At 35.4% G+C, this 18,958-nt stretch overlaps 1 long non-coding RNA gene across 1 annotated transcript; it reads left to right on the plus strand.

Moving 5' to 3' along the window:
- The first annotated feature begins 1,810 nt into the window (after positions 1-1,810).
- LOC111733938 lies at positions 1,811-18,750 on the plus strand. Its single transcript, XR_002778245.1, has 2 exons — positions 1,811-1,900; positions 18,658-18,750. It is a non-coding gene; the product is annotated as an uncharacterized LOC111733938 (long non-coding RNA).
- The last annotated feature ends 208 nt before the right edge of the window (positions 18,751-18,958 follow it).

Raw genomic sequence — 18,958 nt, forward strand, 5'->3', positions numbered from 1 at the left:
GTTCATGTTACAGCAGATACCACCAAAATACAAAAGATCATACAATATTATGAAAAATTATATGCCACAACATTTATTAACCCAGAAGAAATGGACAAGTTCTTAGAAATATATAACCTTCCTAGACTGAATCATGAAGAACTGGAAAATCTAAGTACACTGATCAATGGTATGGAAATTGAAAAAGTTATTAAAAGCCTCCCAAAAAGTAAAAGTCTGGGACCAGATGGCTTCAGCAGTGAATTCTACCAAACATTCAAAAATATTTAATATCTGTTCTTCTCAAACTTTTCCAAAAAGTTGAAGAAGAGGCAGACTTCTTAACTCATTTTATGTGGCCAACATTACCCTGACACCAAAATCTGGTAAAGATAACTCAAAAAAAGAAAACTATAGACCAGTATCTTTAATAAACACAGATATGAAAAACCTAAATAAAATATTAGCAAATTGAATGCAACAACACATTAAAAATATACACCATGATCAAGTGGACTTCATTCCAGGGGCACAAGGATGGTTCAACATACACAAATTGATTAATGTGATACACCACATAAACAAAATAAAGAAGAAAAATCATATGATCACAAAAATAGGTGCAGAAAAAGTATTTGACAAGATACAGCATCCATTCACGATTAAAACGCTTAATAAAATGGGTATAGAAGGAAAGTATCTCAATACAATAAAAGCCATATAAGACAAATCCTTAGCTAACATCATACTTAATGGTGAAAACTAAAAAATTTCCCTCTAAGATCAGAAAGAAGACAAGGCTGTCCGCTATCAGTATTATTGTTCAATACAGTATTGGAAGTCCTAGCCTGAGCTATCGGGTAAGAGAAAGAAGTAAAAGGCACGAAAGGGAATAAGAAAGTCAAATTCTCACTTTTTACAGATGACACGATTCTCTATATAGAAAACTCTAAAAACTCCACCAAAAAAATTAGAAATAATAAACAAATATAGTAGTTTCAAGATTCAAAATCAATGGCCAAAAATCCATAGCACTCCTACACTCTGACAATTGATTTTCAGACAAAAAAAAAGGAAAAAATTTTTTGCAATTGCAACAAAAAAATAACTATGAATAACTCTAATGAAATATGTGAAGGATGTATACAAGGAAAACTATAAGACATTATCAAAAGAAATTGAAGAAAGACACAAAGAAACGAAAAGATATTCCATGTTCGTGGATTGTAAGAATCAACATAGTTAAAATGACCTTATTACCTAAAGCATTACACAGATTCAATGCAATCCCCATCAAAATTCCAACAGCATTCTGCAAAGAAATAAAACAAAAAATCATCAGATTTGTATGGAAGAACAAAAGACACTGAATAACCAAAGCAACCCTGAGGAAAAAGAGCAAGGCTAGAAGTATCACTCTACTTGGCATCAATTTACACTACAAACCATCAATAATCAAAACAGCATGGTATTGGCAAAAAAGAAAAGAAAAAGAAAAAGAAAAAAACAGACACACAGATCAATGGAACAGAATCGAGAATCCAGAATTAAACCCCTGTATATATGGGCAAATAATTTTCAACAAAGAAGACAAAAACATACAATGGAGAAAGGAAAGCCTCTGCAATGAATTGTGCTCAGAAAATTGGAAAGCCACATGCAAAAGAAAGAAACTAGAATGCTATCTATCACCACACACAAAAATTAACTCAAATGGATCAAAGACCTAAATATAAAACCTGAAACAACAAATTGCATAGAAGAAAACATAGATACTAAACTCATGGACATTGGACTTAAAGAGGATTTTATGAATTTAACCTCAAAGGCAAGGGAAGTCAAAAAAATAAATAAGTAAATGAGACTACATCAAACTAAAAAGCTTCTGCCCAGCAAAAGAAACCATCAACAAGGCAAAGAGGTAACAATCCAAATGGGAGAATACATTTGCAAACACCTCCAATAAGGGCCTAATTTCCAAAATATATAAAGAATTACAATTCAATAGCAATAACAACAACAACAAAAATGCAATTAAAAATGGGCAGAGGACCTAACAGACATTTCTCCCAAGAAGACATACAAATGGCCAACAAATATATGAAAAGATGCTCAACATCACTAGCTATTAGGAAAATGCTAATCAATACCACAATGAGATACCACTTCACATCTGTTAGAATAAACAAATTCTACATCAACAGGACAAATAATAACAAGTGTTAGAGAGGTTGGCATGGGGGGCGGGGCGGAGGAGCCCTCATACACTGCTGGTGGAAATGTAAAATGATGCAGCCACTATGGAAAACAGTATGGAGGTTCCAAAAAAAACTAAGAATAGAATTACTGTATGACCCAGCAATCCCCCTTCTGGGGATTTACCCAAAAAACCTGAAACCATTTATTTGCAAAGATACATGCACCCTGATGTTCAAAGCAGTGTTGTTCACAATGGCCAAGACATGGAAACAACCCAAGTGTCTTTCGATAGATGATTGGTTAAAGAAGATGTGGTACATATATACAATGGAGTATTACTTGGCCATAAGAAAAGACGAAAACTGCCACTTGCAACTACATGGATGGAGCTTAAAATTAGAAAATGTTGAGAACCATATGATTTCACTCATATGTGGGATATAAACAAACATGACAGAGACTCACGGACACAGACAGTGGATTAGTGGTTACCAGGGGAAGAGGGGATGTGGGGAGGTAGATAGGGGTAAAGGGTGTCAAATATTTGGTGGCAGAAAGAAATTTAACTTTAGGTGATGAACACACAATGCAATATATATATGATGCATTATTGAATTGTACACTTGAAACCTGATTTTTTAAACCAATGTAACCTCAGTAATTTTAATAAACACTGGAATTTAAAAAAAGAAAAAGAAAAAAAAATTCCTGGAACTAATAAATAATTATAAATAGCGAAGTTGTAGGATCCAAATTTAATACACAGTCAAATTGCTTTTCTCTATACCAACAATAAACAAGTGGAATTTAAAATTGAAAACTATTCTGTTATATTAGCACCTCCAAAAATGAATACTTAGATATAAATATACAAAATATATACAAATGTAATAAGGAAAATTACAAAACTGATGAAAGAAAACAAAGATCTAAATAAATGAAGAGATATTCCATGTTCCTAGGTATGAAGACTCAATATTTTCAAAATATCAGTTCTTCATAACTTGATTATACATTCAATGTATTCAATGTAACTCTAATCAAAATCCTAGCAACATCCAAAGAAGTGATCTTTAATCTAGAAAACCTGAATGATAGGTGAGAGGTAGGCAGGAGAGGGAGAGATATCTTCACTTTCCAAATAGTGGAAATGGGTATGACATTCCCTGGGGCAGGAAAAAAGCATAGTACGTTAATGAATGAAATGAAGACTGCAAACTGGAAGGTGGCACAGGATGAGGCTGAAGAAGAAAGCAAAGTTGTGCAGGGCTTTTAGATCAGTTATAGAATCTGAGCTAAAGGAAACTAGCAAACATTGAAGAGCTTTAAGCATGGATGGGATATATCAGATTTGTTTTTAAATAAAGTTATTTTGACTACCAAGATTGGAGATGAACAAGAGTAGATGTCAAGAGAGTTAGAGGCCCATTGTAGATTGGTGAGACAGCAAAAGAGCAGTGGACTGGAGTAATGAGGTGAGCTGGAATTAAGTAGAGAGACTTGGAGATAGAATATGGTGACTGGATAAAAGGAGAGGGAAGCACCAAAGTTGAGTGTTGGGTATTTGGTTTGACCAATTGAGTAAACTGTGGAGTCATTTCTAAGGGAAGTCAGGGAATGTGAGAGGCTATCTTTTGGACAGGCTGAGTAAGAAATGAGATATACAAAAGGAAATGCCAAATAAATTTATATGAGGATCTGGAGCCACTCAGGATTGTTTGTCTTAAGGTAAACATATAAGACAGTATTAGAGTCCCAGGAGTCCACAGATAGCCTGAGAAAAGAGTACAGAAGACAGAGGAAGGGCAGCATTTATATTTGGAAAAACCAGCAAAGGAATCTGAAGAATAGCAACCAGAGAGGCAGGAAGAAAACCAATAGTGTGGTTTCAGTGAAAATAAGGGAAGAATTTTTCAAGAAGGAAGAAATGGTTGACTGTGTACCTAGAGTCAATTAAAATAAGTCCTCAGAGTATAGGAACAAAAAGCTCACTAGAGCTACATCAATGATTGCAAGCTTTGGTGGCAAAGTGAAGCTGAGTCCTACTGGAATGGATGGAGACATAATGAGGGCATTGATTAGGACAGGAGGAGCTGGAGACAACAAGAATGGAGAAGTGTTACAAGAAGTTTTGGCTGTGGAAGGCCCAAGGTCCCTTCAGAGGTCGTAGAGGGGGATGTCATTAAGAGAAAACACAACAGAGGTGTCTGTATGCAAGGTGTGGGTAGAGCAGTCAGCGAGTGACTGCTGCTTGGGTTTGGCCCTCGGTGGTTGCTTGCACTAAGAGCTGACCTGCTTCAGAGCATCATCGCAGCCAATGTCTTCTCTGCAAGAAAGGTTAGTCTTCCAACTGCTGTTACTGAGTGTCCAAACTGTCAATGATGGCAGCCGATATTGATCCCTGATACAACTCCATCCCTGAGAAAAACAACCAGATACTTTGGGGCAAGTCCATTGGACCCTTCCCATTCTGGGAAAGGATGGTTTCATCTTGCCTGGAATAGATATATTCTAGAGTTGGGTAAACTTTTCCTGCCCACAGAGCATCATGCCCTGTTCCTAGAGACAGCCTGGACCATCCATGACTATCAATACAAGGATATAAAGGCCTAGACCCCTTGCCCCAAATTAGCACAACTCTGAAAGGCCATTCTAGCTCCAGAGCATCCCACACCCCACATCCCACATTCCCAATAGGTGAGTGAGAGTGGCTGAGGCCTTTGTTGTGACTGTATCACATAGGTTTCACTTATGTGCTCATGGAATGATATAAAAAGTAAATCCTTCAAGAGAATCAAAAAGGAAAAGCATCTAAATGCTCTGAGGTCATTAATTTGGCTTTTAATTAGTCTTTTCTTAGGACTTTTTTTTATTATGCACACATTCGTTTCACCCAATTTAGACTCCCTTCACTTGATGAAGCACTGAACCCTGTGGGCGGTCCTGATTTCTATTGTATCATATAATGACAGATAATTGCAATAAAATATATCCACACATTTTTACATCTACATAGTGCCTGATGCTAAACAACTCTGGTTTTTGCAGATTTTCAGCTTTTATGCAGCTAAACCAAAAGTTAAAAAAGAAAAAGCAAATGTTCTATTTCTTTTAGGAAACTGTCTACTAACAAAACTCTTCTCGACAAACATACGGCTTTTCATTCTCAAAGGGCCAAGATAATACATGTGCCTATAACTAGCAGAGAAAGCTTTTCTGGAAAATAATAAATGAAAATGCATTATGTCAAGCCCCTTTCTCACTGTGAGTCTTGCATTAGCCCTGGTGAATGGCTGTCTTGCTGAGCCTGCTTATTTTCAAGTCAGTCTGGTCATTTTCTACTATTACATTCACCAACAGAACAAAAGAAACAGAGAGAGAATTTTTTTAAAGTAGTTCTTTTTCCTGAGCACTGCCAAGTCACACAATTTCTTAGATTAGTATTCTGAATTGCCCAGACTGTTAACCATAATAATAGACTATATTTATATTTTCAATCTTATTCAGATTTTCTTTATTTAGCTTACCTTTAAGATGTCTCTTCTATAGCAGATTCAGTTTTAGCAATAACCTCCTACTCTGCATTCTGCCAACCAAGAATTTCATCTCTTACTTGGGGTTCCTGACTTGGGCCAGTTGATGATACAAAATTGGGGAGTGTGTGGAAGACCTCTCACCACTAGCTGTTGCCTTGGATTGTGCAAATTTGACTGGCTCACTGTACAGGAATTGCCAGGATGGCCAAATATGCAGATCTGCACTAAAAAAAATTTTGCAGATGTAGAAACTCATCCAGCCCACCCCTGGAAGTAAAATTCTCACTCATCATATTGCAAAATGAGTGAAAAATCTTTCTAGCCTAAGTTGTTTGTGCTCATTGCTGCTAAACCCGCAAAGAAAGGCAAAATCATGGACACTGGGACACACTTGCCCCCACCCACCCATCCCCCAACCATCAAAGTACAGCCTTGTAGAGGCAGCTGAGGCATCCCTGCCAACACCTTCTGGGTACAAGGAAGTGGTGCCAAAAACACACAGAAGACCCATAGTTCACTACTTCCAATCCACAGGGGTGGTACCCTAACACCGAGGTGACCAAGTGTTAAAATAGATGACTACCTGCTCAGGAAATACGTAGTGTTTTCCAGATGCTAATTGACACTGCCCCACGGAGATTCCAAAAGCAATGCAGATAAAAGAAAATAAAAACTGGTGCTTCAGCTCCACCTACAGAAAAACAAAATAAAGACATTTACTTATCAACCTGCCAACCAGTGAAGTGTCAAATTCTTAAAAAACAAACAAACAAAAAAAAAGCACTTTTTTTGCTACGAATGCCCAGGCAGAGAAATAATTCTTCAAATACCATGAATACCATGGTTACAGGCAGCACAGAAAGAAAATGAAAAATCTCCAGAAAATAAACTTAAAGACATGAAAGAATGTGATTTAAATGACAGAGAATTCAAGATTGCAGTTCTGAAAAAATTCAACAAGATACAAAAAAACTCAGAAAGGCAATTCAACAAACTCAGAAATAAAATCAATGAACAAAAGAAGTACTTCACCAAAGATATTTAAACTATAAAAAAAGAACAAAACAGAAATTCTGGAGCTGAGAATTTAACAAAAGAGATGAAGAATGAATTAGAGAGCTTAGAAAATAGAGCAGACCACCTGAAGAAAAAAAAAATAAAGATATACAAAATAGACATCTAGAAATAACTCGGATGTAAGAGAATCAAGAATTTAAAAAATAAAAAACTCTATTAGAACTATCTGAATTTATTAAAGAGAGAAATGTAAAAATAATGGATATATCAGAAGAAGAAGAGTAAGAGAAAGAAACAGGGAGCTATTTACATGAATAATTGACAAGAACTTCCTAAACCTATGGAAAGAACTGGATCCTTGAATCTAAGAACACTTAATTATCTCAATCAAAAAAGGCCTTCTCCAAACACATTATATTAAAAATATCAAAAATTAACTGAAAAAAGAGAATTCTCAAGGCAGCCAGGGGAAAAAAAGATGGTAATCTATAAAAGAAATGCCATTAGAATATCATCAGATTTTTAAGCAGAAACCCTATAAGCCAGGAGAGAGTGAAATCATATATTCAAATTATTCAAAGAAAGAAATCACCAGCCAAGAATAATATGTCCAGCAAAGTTATCCTGCAGATATGAAGGAGAAATAAAGGCTTGTCCAGACATACAAGAGCAGAGGGAATTTACCACCACAGTTGCTGCATGACAGGAAATACTAAAGGGAGTTATTCACCTGAAACAAAAAGACAAGAAGATACAAAACTACAAGCAAGAGAACTAACAAACAGAAGCAAGAAATTGCAACCCTTGTTCAGAATAAGGTATCAATCATTTAAAGATTACATAAAGGTTAAAGGAAGTAGAAATATTTTAAAAGAAGAAGAAAAAGAAGACAATAGCTATTGTAATTTGGAAATGAACACACAGCATAAAAAGGGATAGTTTGTGACAACAAAAACATAAAAGTGGAGGGGTAAAGGACTGACTTTGCACAGGTGGATGAAGATGCAATCAGAAGAAAAAAGATTACTATATATATGAAACTTTCTTTTGCATGAACCTGATGATAACCACAAAAAAAAATCTAGAACTGAAACGTAACACAAAAAAGAGGAAACAGAGGGGGAAATCATAGAATACCACCAAACTATAACATCAGAGAGAAATAGAGGGAAAAGAAACTATGGAGACACAGGGCTACCAAAAAATAAAAGATAAAAAGGCTATAGGAAAACCTCACATTTCAATAATCACCCTAAATGTAAATGGACTGAACTCATCAATTAAAAGGCAAAGCATATTAGTTTGGATCAAAAACTAAAATCCAACTAGATGCAGCCTTCAGAATATACATCTTGGCTTCAAGGACAAAGGTAGACTCAAAGTGAAGGGGTGGAAAACAGTGCTCCAACCAAATGCCATCCAGAGAAAAGCAGCTGTAGCTGTATTAATATCTGACAAAATAGATTTCATGATAAAAGAGGTAACAAGAAACAAAGATGGATATTTTATAACGATAAAGGGGAATATATGTCAAGAAGGCATACCACTTATTAATATATATGCACTCAACCTGGGAGCACCCAATTATATACAACTAAACTAAAGGGAGAAGCTGACAAAAATACAATTATAGTAGGTGACCTAAATATCTCCATTGATAGTTATAGGTAAATCATTCAGAAAGAAAATCAATAAGGAAATATCAGGCTTAAACGACCCATTAGACCAAATGGATATAATCGATATTTACAGAGCTTTTCATCCCAGAACACCAGATTACACATTTTTTCTCTAGTATACAAAGAACATTCTCAAGAATAGATCATATGATGCGACACAAAAGGGACAAAAAACTAGCCTTAACAAATGTAAGAAAATTGAAATCAAACCAAGCTATTCTCTAACCACAATGCTTTGAAATTGGAAATCAACAGCAAAAAGAAAGCTGAAAAAAAAAACAAAAATGTGTGCAAATTAAAAAACATGTTACTAAACAATGACTGAGTCAAAGAAGTAAAGGAAGAGAGCAAAAGATACATAGGACAAATGAAAATGATAACATAATTTATCAAAATTGGGGGGATACAGCAAAAGCAGTAATAAGAAGAAAATTTATCGTTACTGGCCTACCTCAAGAAACAAGAAAAATCTCTAATAAATAACCTAGTATTTCACCTTAAAGAACTAGAAATAAAAAAGAGCAAAGCTCAAAGTAGAAAGAAGGAAATAACAAAATTTCAGAAGGATTAAACAAATTTGAGAACAAAAAAGACAATAGAAAAAATTAATGCAACAAAGAGTTGGTTCTCAAGATTAATAAAATTGTCAAACCTCTGGCTAGTCTCACGAAGGAAAAAGGATAAAAGATTCAAACAAAATTGGAAATGATAGCATAGAAGTTACAAAGGACACCATAGAAATACAAGGAACTATGTTTGAATGCTCTGAAAGGCTATACACCATCACATTTGATAACCCAGAAAAAATGAACAAGTTCTTAGAATACATAACCTTCCTAGACCGAGTCATGAAGAACTGGAAAATATAAATAGATTGATGACTAGCAAGAAAATTGAAAAAGTCATCAAAAACCTCCCAAAAAAGTAAAACTCCAGGACCAGATTGTTCCACTAGTAAATTCTACCAAGCATTCAATGAAGATTTAATACTTATCTTTCTCAAACTCTTTCAAAAAATAAAAGAAGATACAATACTTCCTAATTCATTTTATGGGGCCCATGTTACAATGATACCAAAACCAGGTAAGACAACACACAAAAAAAGAAAATTACAGATCAATATCTCTGATGAATACAGATGTAAAATTTTAAAAAAATACTAGCAAATTGAACACAATACATTAAAAAAGATAATACATCATGAAAAATGGGGTTTATTTCAGGGATGCAAGAATGGTTCAACATAAACAAATTAATCAATGTGATACGCATATAAACAATATAAAAGATGAAAATCATATGATCATATGAATAGATGCAGAAAAAGCATTTGACAAGATAAAATATTTATTTATGATTAAAACTCTTAATAAAATGTGTATAGAAGAAAAGTACCTCAACATAATAAAGGCCATACATGACAAAACCCTCAGTTAATATCATACTTAATGGTGGAAAACTTAAAGCTTTTTCTCTAGGATCAGAAACAAGACAAGGCTGCCCACTCTCACCACTCTTTTTCAATACAGTATTGGAAGTGCTAGCCAGAACAATCACGCAAGAGAAAGAAATAAACAGCATCCAAATCATAAATGAAGAAGTTGAATTGTCAGTTTTTGCAGATGACATGATTCTCTATATAGAAAACCCTAAAGACTCCACCAAAAAATCTATTAGAAACAATAAACAAATACAGTAAAGTTTCAGGATACAAAATAAATGTATAAAATCCATTGCGTTCCTATGTACTAACAATGAATTTCAGAAAAAGAAATAAAAACAATTTTTTTGCAATTGCAACAAAAAATATGAAATACTTAGGAATAAACAGCAAAGGATATAAGACATACACATTGAAAACTACAAGACGTTATTAAAAGAAATTGAAGAAGACACAAAAAAAATGGAAAGATATTCCATGTTCATAACTGGCAGAATCGACATAGTTTAAATGGCCCGTTACCCAAAGCAATATACAGCAATATGTGATCCTTATCAAAATCTCAATGGCATTTTCTAAAGAAATAGAACCAAAAATCATCAGATTTGTGTGAAAACTCAAAAGACCCTGAATAGCCAATGCAATCCTTAGAAAAAAGAACAAGGCCAGAGATATCACACTACCTGACTTCAAATTATACTACAAAGCAACAATAATCAAAACAGCATGGTATTGACAGAAAAACAGACACAGTCCAATGGAACAGAATTGAGAACCCAGAAATAAACCTACATGTATCTGGGCAACTAATTTTCAACAAAGGAGCCAAAAATATATAATAAATAAAAGAAAGCCTCTTCAATAAATGATGCTGAAAATTAGAAAGAATGACTTGACTGCTATTTGTCACACTACAAAAAAATTAACTCAAAATGACTCAGCCAAGTTTAAGACCTAAAACAGTAAAATATATAGAAGAAAATATAGGTACTGAACTCATGAACTTTGGTTTTACAAGATTTTATAAAGTTGACCTCAAAGGTAAGGGAAGTAGAAGAGATGGGGAAAAAATGGCATAGATGATAGAAGTTTTGTTACCTGCTTTTGTGACCAAATCAAAGTTGTAATAGAAACACGGAACAAACAGCAAGTAAAGTTGCTTGGGATCTAGATGAACAGAATCACTACAACTCGGGAGAGAAATAATTAATCAACCTGCACTGGTAGAAGGTAGGAGAGAGTGAAAACACAAGGCTACCTGGTTCCTGCAAGCTGAGTGAGACAGAGCCTGCTGCAGCCAGCAGCTTCAGATGCTTCTTAAAGGGGCCATGTCCAAGGGCAAACTTTTGCATTGACATACCTGCTCACTCTGAGCACCAGCTTCTGGTCAGCTGCTCAGGGGACACCAGGGACTTACAGGGAGTCACTGAGTTATCATAGTGAGGGCCAGGCAGGAATGCTTCAGTGTATCCATTGTTCCTCTGTTGAGCCCACCCCACTCCCACTGCACAGACGCAGTACCACCATGGCTGATACATCATCGACTGGATAACAGAGGTCGCTCCACCCAAAGGATCCCCTGAAACTCTGCCTACCACAACTCACAGCCCCACCCAAGCCACATCCAGCTGTGTCTTCAGCGAGTCAAGTGCTCCTGACTGAGCAGCACCAGATTCAACCTGCTGGCAGCTGGCCTCGGTTTCTGGTGTGAATTCTTGAGGCAACTATAAGCACAGCATCTGTGGATTGCTTGCTAAATCTTAACAGGTGGACCCAGATGGGCACAGGCTAAAGCTAAATTTGGCCTGTAGCTGAACCTCTCTAAGGACTATGCCACTGGATGCCTACTATACAAAGCCACACTAATAAGACTGGGAGACTTGAGAGCTTTGCTTAGTACATAGAAACAGATACAGAAAGGCAGCCAAAATGGGAAGACAGAGAAGCAGAAACTAGATGAGAGAACAGAACAGAGATCTAGGAATAATGGAGTCAAGCAATCTAGCAGATACAGAGTTCAAAACACTGGTTATAAAGATGCTCAATGAACTTAGGGGAAGTGTAGCTGAATTCAGTGAGAACTTCGACAAAGAGATAAAAAACATAAAAATGGAAATTATAAAAGGGAGCCAATCAGAAATGAAGAACACCTTATCTGAGATGAAGAGTATATTAGAGGGAATAAACAGTGGGTAAAGTTAGATAAAGTTAGAGTTAAAGGACAGATAAAGAGCTTCCCAAACAAAATAAGCTAAAGGAATTTATCGCCACCAAGCCAGCATTACAGGAAATGTTGAAGGGACTTCTCTAAAAGGAAAAAACATGTATCAAAAACAGGAATAAAGAATAGTAATAATTACATTCCTATCAACAAGTACCTCAAGTGGAAAAGAATTAAGTGCTCCAACCAAAAGATAGAGTGGCTGAATGATAAGAAAACAGGACCTCTACATATACTGCCTACAAGAGAATAACTTCAGATTAAAAGACACACAGAGACTAAAAGGAAAGGGTTGGGAAAAGACATTGCCCTGTTAGATCTAGAGGGTAGTGCACTGAATGAAATGGGTTGGATAGAGAAAGACAAATATCACATGATTTAACATACATGTGGAATATAACGAACAAAATCAACAACAAAATCAACAACAAATGCAGAAATAAACTCATAGACAGACAATATTTTGAGGGCTACTGGATGGGAGGGGAGTTGTGGAGGACAGTGAGAAAAGGCAAAGGGATTAAAAAGTACAAAAGGATAGTTCCAGAATAGAAATGGAGACATAGAGTATAGCATGGGGAAGATGGTTAATAATGTTGTAATAAATATGTAAGGGAGAATTGGGGGTACAATATTTAGTGGGGTGATCACTTTGTGAGTTATATGGATCTCTGATCACTATGCTGTACAACTTAAACTGGTATTTTATTGTATACCAACTATAATTGAAAAAACTCATTGAATTGTACAATGTAAATATGAGCAACTAATTGTCTATTACATTTCAATAAAGCCAGAAAAAAAAAAAGATGTTTGATATCACCAGTTATCAGGGAAATGCAAATTGAAACCACATAGATGTATCACCTCACACCTGTTAGAATGACTACTATCAAAAAGACAAAAAATAGCAAGTGTCGGAGAGGATGTGGACAAAAGAGGACTCTCATACACTGCAGGTGGAAATGTAAATTGGTACAGCCACTATGGAAAACAGTATGGAGATTACTCAAAAAATTAAAAATAGATTTACGTTTTGACCCAGCAATTGTACTCCTAGGTATTTATCCAAAGAAAACCAAAAACAATAATTCATAAAGATCTATGCATCTCAAAATTCATGGCAGCACAATTTACAATAGCCAAGATATGGAAGCAACATAAATGTCAATCAACAGACAAGTAAGTAAAGAATTTGCAGTTCATATATACAATGCAATTTTATGCAAACATAAAAAAATGAAATCCTACAATCTTCAATGACATGGATAGACCTAGAGGTTATTATGCTGAGTGAAATAAGTCAAACAGAGAAAGATAAATACCATATGATTTCATTTATATGTGGAATCTAAGGAACAAAAAGAACAAACTAATCAAAAACAGACTCACAAATACAGAGCACAACCTGGTGATGGCCAAAGGAGAGAGGATTGGGGGCGCTGTAAGAATGAGGTGAAGGATTAAAGAAGCACAAATTAGTAGTTGAGAGATGGCCACATGGATAGGGAGCATAGCAACATGGAATGCAGTCAGCAGTAATGTAACGGCTATGTGTAAAGCCAAATGGATGATAGAATATTTGGGGTAATAGTTTCATAAACTATATAAATGTCTAAAATGAGATGCTTAGAGTATTAAAAAAAATGCCTCTTCTGGATATTTACCTGAAAAAAATGAAAACACTTATTCATAAAGATATATGTACACTTATGTTCACTGAAGATTTACAAAAGCCAAGACAGGGAAACAAGTTTACTGTCCACCGAAGGGTGATTGGATAAAGATATTACATATATATATATATAATTTTAAAAGTTTATGATTAACATGAGTAGTTTATTAATAGGCAAATTATGCGATAATTATAAAACTGTATTTTTTCTTTTAATATTCAATTAAATTTATTGGGGTAACATGGTTAATACAATTACATAATTTTTCAGATGTACATTATCAATTGACATCTGTATATTCTATTGTGTGTTTACCACCCAAAGTCCAGTTTCCTTCAGCTACCACATATTGGATCCCCTTTACCCACTTCACACTCCCCCTAAACCCATTATTTGACCCCCTTTACCCTGTCTACCTCCCCCTTTCTCCCTCACCTCACTAGTAACCACTAGTCTATAGTCCTCTGGTAACCACTAGTCTATAGTCCATGTCCATGAGTCTCTGTTTGTTTGTCCTGCTCATTTGTTGCTTTTAGGTTTATATCCCACATATAAATGATATCATGTGATTTTCAACTTTTCTGTCTGGCTTATATCGCTTAGCATGATTATCTCGAGGTCCATCCATGTTGTCGCAAATGGCAGTATTTTATCTCTTCTTATGGCTGAGTAATATGCCATTGTATATATGTACCACAGCTTCTTTAGCCAGTCACCTATCGTAGGACACTTCGGTTGCTTCCATGCCCTGGCCACTGTGAATAACGCTGCTATGAACATCGGAGTGCAAATATCTTTTTGGATATGGGTTTTCGAGGCTTTGGGGTAAATACCTAGTAGAGGGATTGCTGGATCCTATGGTAGATCAATTCTTAGTTTTTTGAGGGACCTCCATACTGTTTTCCATAGTGGCTGTACCAATTTGCAGTCCCACCAGCAGTGTATGAGGGTTCCTTTTTCTCCGCATCCTCTCCAACATTTGTTATTACTTGTCCTGTTGATTATAGCTATTCTAACAGGTGTGGGATGGTATCTCATTGTGGTTGTGATTTGCATTTGCCTAATAGCTAGCGATGTTGAGCATCTTTTCATCTATTTGTTGGCCATTTGTATGTCCTCTAGGGAGAAGTGTCTGTTCAGGTCTTCTGCCCATATTTTGATCGGATCATTCGGGGGTTTTTTGTTGTTGTTGTTATTAAGTCGTATGAGTTCTTTGTATATTTTGGATATTAGGCCCTTATCGGAAGTGTTGCTTGCAAATATATTTTGCCATTCGGATGGTTCTCTCTTTACCTCACTGATGATTCCTTTTGCTGAGCAGAAGCTTTTTAGTTTGATATAGTCCCATTCATTTATTTTAGCTTTTACTTCCCTTGCCTTTGAGGTCAAATTCATAAAATCCTCTTTAAGTCCAAGGTCCTGGAGTTTAGTTCCTATGTTTTCTTCTATGCATTTTATTAATTCCAGTCTAAAATGCAGGTCCTTAATCCATTTTGAGTTAATTTTGGTGTGTGGTGATAGACAACAGTCTAGTTTCATTCTTTTGCAGGTAGCCTTCCAATTTTCCCAGCACCGTTTATTGAAGAGGCTTTCCTTTCACCACTGTATATTTTTGGCTTCTTTGTTGAAAATTATTTGCCCGTATATATATGGGTTTACTTCTGGACTCTCGATTCTGTTCCACTGTTCTGTGTGTCTGTTTTGCTTACAATACCATGCTGTTTCGATTACTGTCACTTTGTAGTACAACTTGAAGTCAGGCAGAGTGATGCCTCCAGCCTCATTCTTCTTTCTCACAGAAGGACAAGGAAGCAATGGAAACACCGAGATACCAGGAAAAAAAAGAGATAAAATAGCTATAAGAAGACCTCATATTTTAATAAACACCTGAAATGTAAATCGACTGAACTCATCAGTAAAAAGGCACAGAGTTGCAGAATGGATTAAAAAACAACACCAACCACATGCTGCCTTCAAGACACACATCTCAGCTCCAAAGACAAATATAGACTCAAAGTGAAAGGGTGGAAAATTATATTTCGAGCAAATGGCATTCAGAGAAAAGCAGGAGTAGCGGTACTAATATCAGACAAAGTCGACTTCAAAATAAAAAAGGTAAAGAAAGATACCGAGGGACATTTCAAAATGATAAAAGGGATCATGCACCAAGAAGACATAACATTTATTAATATCTATGATCCCAATCAGGGAGCCTCGAAATATGTAAAGCAATTACAGAACTAAAGGAGAGAAACAGACCAAAACACTATCGTAGTAGGGGACCTAAATACCCCGCTGTTGGATATGGACAGATCATTTAAACAGAATATTTATAAAGAAATAATGTCCTTAAATGACACATTAGACTAACTGGACATAATTGACATTTACAGAGCCTTCCATCTCAATACAGCTGCTTATACATTCTTCTCTAGTGCACATGGAACATTCTCAAGGATCAACCAAATACTGGGACACAGAGATAGCCTCAACAAATATAAGAGGGTTGAAATCATACCAAACGTATTCTCTGATCATAATACTTTGAAACTAGAGATCAACCGCAAAAGGATATCAGGAAGAACCACAAATACATGGAGATTAAACAACATGCTACTGAAGAATAACTGGGTGAGAAAAGAAATAAAAAGAGAGATCAAGGGATACATAGAAACAAATGATAATGATAGTACAACATATCTAAACTTTTGGGACATGGAAAAAGTGGTCATGAGAGGAAAGTTCATATCATTACAAGCCTATCTCCAAAAACAAGAATGAACCCAAATAAGCAACCCAATGCATCATCTTAAAAAACTAGAAAAGAACAAATGAGGCCTAAAGTCAACAGAAGGAAAGAAATAATCAAAATTAGAGCAGAAATAAATGAAATTGAAAACAAACAAAAAAAAGTGATAGAAAAAATAAATGCAACAAAGAACTAGTTCTTTGAGAAGGTTCATAAAATTGACAAAACTCTGGCTAGACTCACTAAAGAAAAAAGAGAAAAGACATAAATAAACAAAATCAAGGAGGAAAGAGGGGAAATTATGACAGACATTCCAAAAATACAAAGGATCACACAAGAACATTATGAAAAAGTATATAACACCAAGTTTAATAGCCTACAAGAAATGGACCAGTACTTAGAAAGATATAATCTTCCTAGACTGAATCAAGAAGAACTGGAAAATCCAAATAGACCGATCAGCAGTATGGAAATTAAACGATCATCAAAAACCTACCAAAAAGTCTAAGCCCAGGACCAAATGGCTTCACCAGTGAATTCTACCAAACATTCAAACTCTTCCAAAAAGTCGAAGAGGAGGCCATACTTCCCAACACATTTTATGAGGCCAATATTACTGTTACGAAAACCTGGTAAAGGTGACACATAAAAAGAAAACTACAGACCAATATCTCTCAGGAAAACAGATGCAAAAATTCTAGATAAGATACTAGTGAACCAAATACAGCAACATATTAGAAAGGTTATACACCACGATCAAATGGGCTTCATCCCAGAGGCGCAAGGATGGTTCAACATATGCAAACCAATTAATGTGATAACCTACATAAACAAATTTTAAAAAAGGAATCATATGATCATATCAAATGGATGCAGAAAAAGCCTTTGACAAGATACAGCATCCATCTATGATTAAAACACTTAACAAAATTGGTATAGAAAGTAACTTAATGTAATAAAGGCCAGTTATGAGAAACCCTCAGCCAACATTATACCTAATGGTGAAAAGCTAAAAACCATCTCTCTAAGATCAGGAACAAGACAAGGCTGTCCACTATCACCACTCTCATTCAATATAACATTGGAGATCCTAGTGAGTGCAATCAGACAAGAGAAAGATATAAAAGGCATCCAAATAGGAAACGAAGAAGTCAAAGTGTCACTATTTGCAGATGACATGATTCTCTATATAGAAAACACTAAAGACTCCACAAGAACTCTACTAGAAACAATAAGTGAATACAGTAAAGTTTCTGGATACAAAATCAACATTCAAAAATTCATAGCATTCCTATACTCAAATAATGAAGCATCAGAAAAAGAAGTAGAAAAAATAATTCCTTTTGCTATTGCAACAAAAAGAATAAAATACCTAAGAATAAATTTAATGAAACATATGAAGGACCTAAATAATGAAAACTATAAGATTCTATTAAAAGTAATTGAAGAAGATACAAGGAAATGGAAAAATATTCCATCTTCTTAGATTGGAAGTATCAACATAGTTAAAATGACCATATTACCTAAAGCATTACACAGATTTAATGCAATCCCCATCAAAATCTCATTGGCATTTTTTAAAGAAATAGAACAAAAAATCATCAGGTTTGTATGGAAGCACAAAAGGCCCCGAATTGCCAAAGCCATCCTGAGAAAAAAGAATGAGGCTAGAGGCATCACTCTGCCTGACTTCAAGTTGTACTACAAAGTGACAGTAATCGAAACAGCATGGTATTGTAAGCAAAACAGACACACAGAACAGTGGAACAGAATCGAGAGTCCAGAAGTAAACCCATATATATACGGGCAAATAATTTTCAACAAAGAAGCCAAAAATATACAGTGGTGAAAGGAAAGCCTCTTCAATAAACGGTGCTGGGAAAATTGGAAGGCTACCTGCAAAAGAATGAAACTAGACTGTTGTCTATCACCACACACCAAAATTAACTCAAAATGGATTAAGGACCTGCATTTTAGACCGGAATTAATAAAATGCATAGAAGAAAACATAGGAACTAAACTCCAGGACCTTGGACTTAAAGAGGATTTTATGAATTTGACCTCAAAGGCAAGGGAAGTAAAAGCTAAAATAAATGAATGGGACTATATCAAACTAAAAAGCTTCTGCTCAGCAAAAGGAATCATCAGTGAGGTAAAGAGAGAACCATCCGAATGGCAAAATATATTTGCAAGCAACACTTCCGATAAGGGCCTAATATCCAAAATATACAAAGAACTCATACGACTTAATAACAACAACAACAAAAAACCCCCGAATGATCCGATCAAAATATGGGCAGAAGACCTGAACAGACACTTCTCCCTAGAGGACATACAAATGGCCAACAAACAGATGAAAAGATGCTCAACATCGCTAGCTATTAGGCAAATGCAAATCACAACCACAATGAGATACCATCCCACACCTGTTAGAATAGCTATAATCAACAGGACAAGTAAT

This window comes from Pteropus vampyrus, unplaced genomic scaffold (genome assembly GCF_000151845.1).
Source record: "Pteropus vampyrus isolate Shadow unplaced genomic scaffold, Pvam_2.0 Scaffold702, whole genome shotgun sequence".
Classification (NCBI taxonomy): domain Eukaryota; kingdom Metazoa; phylum Chordata; class Mammalia; order Chiroptera; family Pteropodidae; genus Pteropus; species Pteropus vampyrus.